An 8,834-nucleotide genomic window follows, 5' to 3' on the forward strand; every position below is an offset into this window, starting at 1 on the left:
ATTGAGAAGTTCAAAACTAATTCTCTATCGAACTGTGTGTACACAACAATGATTTTTTCTTTCTTCTGTGGAAATGCACTAAGAGTTGAATAAAACCTCCTCCTTAGTAGAGCGAGTTCTTGTTTCTATGCTTTCTTCTTCAGATAATCTCATAGATTAATATTGTGGAGTTAGAATTCACATATATATAGTATTTTACATAGAGATTTTTATATAAAAGTGACTCTTAATTACAATATTATTTTGCCATATATGTTGCTTGACTGCTAATCAATTAATAACTTTCATATAATTAAAATATGAAATAACTTTTTCATATTAATATTTACTTAAAAATCTAAACAAAGTAAAAATAAATAAATTGATCAAATAATTTGGTCATGCAAAAGGCTGTGATTTAAATGAATAAGCTTGTTTACGTGTGAAAAAGAGTCCTTGCTTGGAAGAGAATTATTTGAGATTATAATCTGTAAGCAATTTACCATTTTTGAACAATAAATTAGTAATAGATTGTTTAGGTAGAATTAGTAAAAATATTTATAGCTAAAAAAGTAAATAATTGATATTGATTGAAATTTACTATAAATTGTTTGCTTTTATATTTTTTTTAAAAGTCATTAATATGGCAAAAAAGAGATTTTATGTCATGTAAATTATATTTTTATGGTAATATTATACACAATCTAGTAAATGTTTTATAGAATAACCTAACATGTTGAAAAAAGTCTATCTATAACGGGAAATTAATACGAATTAATAATTTTATTAGCAATTTATAATTCTTAACCTACAACTCAAGTATAAATCGTTTAAATGTAAATATTATGGTTTAATTCTGATTAATATAGAATTGTTGAAAAGTAAATACTTAAAGTTTTCTATTTTTGTGCACTACGTCTCCTGTAAATTTTTATATTAAATTGATTACATAATTATCTCTCTTTCCGTAATTGTAGTTTTCATTCAATATTAGTCAAACTTATTTGATTTATATATACCATAATATGAAAATTTTGAATAAATCTATAATATTAATGTTCCTTAACTCTTAATATTTTCCATCCAATATAAATAAAACTTAGTTATTTTTTATCACAATATAAAATAAATATAAAATAATTAATTATTTATAAAATAGTTTTTTATTGTCAAAATGTCAAGTGGCTAGTTCTTAAGATGTCACTTGGCTTAATTATAGGCTAAACTATTCTTCTTTATTGTGTGTGTGTGTGTGTGTGTGTATATACACGAAATAATTAACTACTATTCTTAATATGAAATAATTGAACAACCATAATAGTTTTCATCTAATAGAAATGAATGTTAATTGATTTTTACCATATTTTTACCACAATATGAAATAATATTAAACGAAATAATATTAAATCATAGTAGTTTTCCTCTCATAGAAATTAACTTAATGTTTTTTCACCACATTATGAAGTAATATTTAATATTTAAATAATCAACAAAATAGCTTTTTGTTATGAAATGATAGTTTTTTGTTATAAGATTTCAAATAGTTAGTTCTCAAGATGACACTCGTCTTAACTAATAATAATTATTTTAACTATGCATTTTCTTTTATAATTATATGATTTTTTTTTTACAAAATTAGTTAGAATCAACTATGATTAGAATATATGATGAAAATATATTACTTTTCCATATAAAATTATGGCCTCGTGATTAGTTGTATTACAATTTAATAGCACTTACCGTAGACATATATGGTAATGATTGACAGTATAAAGGTTTGATTTAATATATATACGATTCACTTACCATAGCCATCTACTTTTCATCCAAGGGAGTAAGGAAATCTACAATTCACTTACCATATCCATCTACCATTTGTATGATCTTCCTAAATCACCTGATTGATTGGAATATATATTTGAAAATTGGAATACAAATTGTGTAATTAGGAGTATCGTTTGATTGCAATATATATTTAGAAATAGAAATACAGATTGTGGAATTACTCATATAGCTTGATTGAAATATATATTTGGAATATAAATTGTGGAATTACTCTTAGTGATAGTAGAATTAGGAGTAATTGATGGATGATCTTCTTAAATCACTTAATTGATTGGAATATATGTTTGAAAATTGGAATAAAGATTGTGGAATTACTCCTATAGTTTGATTGGACTATATATTTAGAATACAAATTGTGGAATTACTCCCAATGATAGTGGAATTAGGAGTAATTGAAGTGGCGTAATTTTATGAAAATTGCCACTTGGCATAATGTTATGCAAACTTCTTTGTTTTATTATATATATAGATAGATATAGATAGGAAAATAGATATGAAAATTTTAAAATCTATATATAAAATAAATAATTAATCAGTAAAATGAATTTTGTTGCCAAGAAAATAAATTTTTGTTACCACAATACCAAGTGGTTAGTTCTCAATATGCCACTTGGCATAATTTTATGCAAACTTCTTTGCTTTATTATATATATAGAAGATAGAAAAATAGATAGGAAAATTTAAAAATCTATATATAAAATAAATAATTAATCAGTAAAATAAATTTTGTTGCTAAGAAAATAGATTTTTGTTGTCAAAATACCAAGTGTCTAGTTCCCAATATGCCTCTTGGCATAATTTTATGCAAACTTCTTTGCTTTATATATATAGAGATAGATAGATATGAAAATAGATATGAAAATTTAAAAATCTATATATAAAATAAATAACTAATCAGTAAAATAAATTTTGTTGCCAAGAAAATAGATTTTTGTTGACAAAATACCAAGTGACTAGTTCTCAATATGCCACTTGGCATAATTTTATGCAAACTTCTTTGCTTTATTATATATATAGATAGATAGAAAAATAGATATGAAAATTTAAAAATCTATATATAAAATAAATAATTAATCAGTAAAATAAATTTTGTTGCCGAGAAAAAATAGATTTTTGTTGCCAAAATACCAAGTGGTTAGTTCTCAATATGCCACTTGGCATAATTTTATGCAAACTTCTTTGCTTTATTATATTTATAGAGATTGATGGATATGAAAATAGATATAAAAATTTAAAAATTTACATATAAAATAAATAATTAATCAGTAAAATAAATTTTATTGCCAAAAAAATAGATTTTTGTTGTCAAAATACCAAGTGGCTAGTTCTCAATATGCCACTTGGCATAATTTTATGCAATTTTTTTTTGCTTTATTATATATATAGATAGAAATTGTCACCCATAAATAAAATATAAAATAAAAAATTAATTTTGAAGAAAATTAAATCATTATAATAAAATTTTAATATAATAATAAACTCTTGTGGAGAAGTTTGATTGTACGCACTATTCACGAGTCATGACATAGAACTAAGCATAGTATAGTATGTACTTTTGATGCACAAGATATTTGTTTTTATACGTCGAAAATCGGTTAGCAATGGTAGAAATTGGCATGGTGAGATGTATATCGAATTACTATATCAAATCAAAGTTTTTGGTATCGTAATTTCGATATTATGGTATCTGATGTGGTATATGATATACCGTATACGTTTTAATTTTTTTTGATATTTAATATTTATAAATGACATATCGAAATGCGAAATATCATACCAAATTATATAGTTACACGGGGGTTTGGGCCACAGGTGACAAAAGAGTTTTAAAATGAGGTGTAGGTTACACAAGTCTTAATAATTGAGTAGAGGTGACAATTACTTAATTATGGTTTAAGAAAGTTTTGAAAATTTCAAAATAGCCCACAAGTTTTTAAATTTACACTTTGATCCAAATGTTAGTTAATATATAACGAGGAACGAAGGGAAAAAATATGCCTTTTTCTCTCTCCTCATCCGTTGTTATTTTCTCTCTCTTCACGATATTTGTTATTCATTGTTGTTGTTGCTTTATTCATCATCTTCTGATTCATTATCATCATCTTATACTTCATTATCATCTTCATATTCTTCTTTTTAACCATTGTTGTTGTTGTTGTTGTTACCCCAACTGCTGCTCCTTGACCAAATTCTTATGTCAAATTTTATTTCATAAATCACTTTCAACTTTGGAATTTACTTGAGAGGAGACTTTGGTAAGCCAGATTATGCTTTTTAGTTGAATATGGGTAATTGCTGGTGTGTTGTTTTTTCAACAATAGCTTGCACGCGAACATGAATGCAATACAAGAGCAATCTGTTTAAACAGATCCATTATCGGCGGCAACAGATAAATGTTCTGTTGTAACAGTAGACTCATGTTGGATTCGTGTTTAAGGGTTCTAGGTGCCCATAATATGAATCGAACAGATAGGTATTCTGTTGCACCAGATTAGTAATCTGTTTTAACAGATAAATAATCTGTTTCATTAGATTACTAATATGTTTTGAACAATAAAAAACAGCTCCTGTCACACACAAAACCTAACAGATAACTCATATGTTCTTGCTATTGATACTGGAACAAATTATTACTTAATTGTAGACATGTCATTTGTTAAAAAATAGAAATAGACACCACGAAAATTAAATAAGAAATAAAAAGTCAAGTGCATCAAACATATTTTTTTTATAAAACAAATTAAAAAAAAATACATAGATAAAAGAAAAAAAAGCTTAATTATTATTATCATCATTATTAACATCGTTATTATTTGTATGGCCAGTCGGCCAATCTTCAACGGGCAGCAGCAGCGCCCTTCGCAGTCTGCGGATCTCCCGCAGCATCCTTACTCTGACGGCGGCAAACTTCCAATGCAGGTCATGAACCTCCTTCTGCAGTTCCCTCATGGCGTCTCGTAAAATAGCGACATCATACATAGGATCAGACATAAATGCATAAGTTGTCAAAACACACACGTAAAAACAAAAGTAAAGAAAAGAAAGAATTTGAATTTAATGTAATACAACATATATTTACACAAAAATCAAGAAAAAAACTTACCAGAGACAGGAAAAAGCTATCAAGTCCTTGAAGAGAAAGTAGTTAAAGGTGTAACAAGAGCAAGGAGTAAATAGTGTGTAGTAGAACGAACGATTGAGTAAGGGGGGACCTGTTTATAGAGGATTGAACTTGAATGAGTTAGGCAAAAAATCACAACTGTTCACCTCCATTTATTAATGACATTCTTGATTACTGTAAAAAGTTATGACTTAATTAAATTAATCAATATTACGATAAGTCATGACTTTTCAGCTTTATTATTATTAATAATTAGTTCTTTCCAGGAACCCTTTTTTTTACACTGAGTTGGACAATAGATAATATATCTGTTGCATCAGATAAATCATCTGTTATAATAGATATATTATCATTTGCATCAAATAGATAACCTGTTGCATCAGATAATATATCTGTTGCAACATATAATATATATATTTTTTTAAAAAAATAAATTATCTTCATGACATCCAAATTTTCTGACTTTTTAATTATATAAATTAATAAAGCAGATTTAAAGGCACAACTGTTCACCCCCATTTATTAATGACATTCTTGATTACTGTAAGAAGTTATGATTTAATTAAATTAAACATAATTAAATTAAACAATATTGTGATAAGTCATGAATTTTCTGATTTATTATTATTAAAATAATTAATACTTTACAAGAACCGTTTTTTATTTACACTGAGTTGGACAACAGATTATATATTTATTGTATCAGAAAAATCATCTGTTACAACAGATATATCATCCGTTGCAAGAAATAGATAACTTGTTGCATAAGATAATATATCTGTTGCAACATATAATATATATATTTTTTTAAAAAAATAAATTATCTTCATGACATCCAAATTTTCTGACTTTTTAATTATATAAATTAATAAAGCAGATTTAAAGGCACAACTGTTCACCTCCATTTATTAATGACATTCTTGATTGCTGTAAAAAATTATGACTTAATTAAATTAAATAATATAGTGATAAGTCATGACTTTTCAGCTTTATTATTATTAATAATTAGTTCTTTCCAAGAACCATTTTTTTACACTGAGTTGGACAACAGATTATATGTCTGTTGTGTCAGTTAAATCATCTATTACAACAAATATATCATCCGTTATAAGAAATAGTTAACCTGTTGCATCAGATAATATATCTGTTGCAACATATAATATATATATATATATATATATATATATATATATATATATATATATATATTTTAAAAAAATATCTTCATGACATTCAAATTTTCTGACTTTTTAATTATATAAATTAATAAATTAAGTTTTAAAAACATGAATATTTCGGGTGAGTTTTTTACGGTTTTAATTGTGTTTATCATTTATTTCCTTATTCTTTTCTGTGAAAAGAAATGACTTAATTAAATCAAGCTGGTGGTGAGTTTTTTTATTATTGTGACAAGTCATGATTTTTCAACTTATTAAATTTAAATAACCTTTTTCTCAATTTAAAAATCGAATACACCTGGTTTTCAATAACCATTCCGTTTCTTTAATAACTATTTTTATTAATTGAGTTATGGCAACAGATTGTATATCTGTTGCATCAGATAACCCATCTGTTTCAACAGATATACCATCTGTTGTTATAAATCGAACATCTGTTTAAGGAGCTTTTTTGACTTCTTCTAACTGATTCATCAGTCGCAACAGATGAGGAATTTGATGCATCAGAAGCGTTTTTTGTTTTTGTTTGTTGAATGTGTTTAGACAAAAGTCGCAGTCACGGCTATTCATTAACTTTTTTCTTAAAAATTATGTCATCATATATCTTAATTAAATTAATCCAATGTTGTGACTTTTTTAAATTAAATAATCTTTCTTTTTGCGATTATAATATCATTTAGTTCCTTATTATTTATTAACGAACCATGTTTACGAGAATTTCTCATCATGACCGTATCCCTAACTCCAACCGCCGACATGTTTGGAATAGGGAATAAATAGAATGATAATTAATTATTGAATAGGAATTAAAAATTCAAAATCGACCAAACCAAACCAAACCGAACCAAACCAAATAAAACATATACATGGATTTTCTTGAATCTCTTATAGGTAGATCGGATATAAAAAGGGGAAATACATACGCTAAAAGAAAGAAAAAACATAACCTAATTATTATTATTATTATTGTTATTATTATTATTATTTTCAACCTGACAATTTTCATCCGGCAGCAGCTGGGCCCTCCTCAGCCTTGCTTTGAAGTCGGCTAAATCCCTCTAGAGTTCATCAAACTGCATTTGAAGTTCCTGAAAGGACTCGATATGAACCTTCTTGTACGAATCTGGATCTGACATATTAGTATTGTAAGTATAGTAGAATGAACGAGAGTGAGTGAAGAGTGAGAGTGAGAGTGAGAGGAAGCCGGAGGGACCTATTTATAAAATGATTGAATTGGAAGGGACTGGACTTAGTCAAACAAAAAGTCACGACTATTCATATCCCTTAAAAGAAAAAATTACACAAATCTCATATTTAAGACACATATTACACAATATCCCTTAATGTTTTAAAAAATTACATAAAATTCGGGATTCATATTTACTAGTGATACATATGCTATATGTATCACTACCGTATACATATGTATCACTAGTCCACATGTATCACTGCTTAACATATGTATCACAATTCAAAATTTCGGGATAAGATGTAATTAGCAAACTATCCGAGATTTTATGTAATATTGCTGAAACTATCTGGGATTTATGTGTTACTTAAATAAAACTGGTGACTTTATTAATATGTAAATTTTAAAAAAATGGATCTAAATACAACATTTTATCTTTTTGTTGTATTTTCGAAAAAGACAGACTGGTAATCTGTTGTAAAATATATTCCACCTGTCAGATAACTTATAACATATGGACAATCTGTTGTAACAGATGGATATATCAGTTTGCTTTTCCATCAGCTGTGGTGTCTATTGCACTTGCTATTCATCTGTTTATTCAATTTCATAGAGAGTAATCGATTTTTCTAAACACTTCTTGGCCAAACTCAATTTTTGCTCTTGGATTGCTTATCTTTTTTTCTTTGCATCCTTCAACTAAACTAAATTTTTGCAATTGGATTGAGGGCAAAAATTGAATTTAGAGTCTAGGTTGAAGGATGCAAAGAAAAAAAGAGGCAATCCAAGAGCAAAAATTGAGTTTGGCCAAGAAGTGTTTAGAAAAATCTATTGCTCTCGATGAAATTGAATAAACAGATGACTAGCAAGTTGCAACAGACGCCACAACTGATGGAAAAACAAACTGATATATCCATCTGTTGCAACAGATTGTCCATATGTTGTAAGTTATCTGATAGGAATAAAATGTTGTATTTAGATCCATTTTTTTTAATTTACATATTTGAAAAGTCACCAGTTTTATTTAATTAAGGGTTATGAACAGTCATGCCTTTTTGTTTGACTATGTCAAGTCACTAACACTTCCAATTCAATCATTTTGTCATTGTGGTCGTTAAGCTCAGTATAGAGTTCTTGATCTTTTGTGAGTTTGTCAACGAGGACCACCCACTCACTTTCTTTCTTTCTTGCCGGCTTTCTTATAATTCTCCTATTGGTCCTTCTTAGCTCTACGCAAGGTCAAGAGAAGTATGGAAGGTTCTCTTTGATTTTTTCCAAGGCAAATGCTCTCTCGACTGATAAATCCTATGCTGCAGCATATATGGATAGTGCAACACTCAATACAAAATAATTTTTTGGTAGAAGCAAGTCTTGAGAAGACATAATCAGTAATCTATCGATATCAGTTTTCGTTATGTCAAGCAGTTCTGTCGATATCTTGTCTTCTACGGAGAAGATTGATCAACAGAAAAAACAAGTGATTGAGATCGTTTAATCTGTTGACTAAGCAGTCTAATGGTTC

The sequence above is a fragment of the Capsicum annuum genome, chromosome 3 (assembly GCF_002878395.1).
Source record: "Capsicum annuum cultivar UCD-10X-F1 chromosome 3, UCD10Xv1.1, whole genome shotgun sequence".
In the NCBI taxonomy this organism is placed as follows: Eukaryota; Viridiplantae; Streptophyta; class Magnoliopsida; order Solanales; family Solanaceae; genus Capsicum; species Capsicum annuum.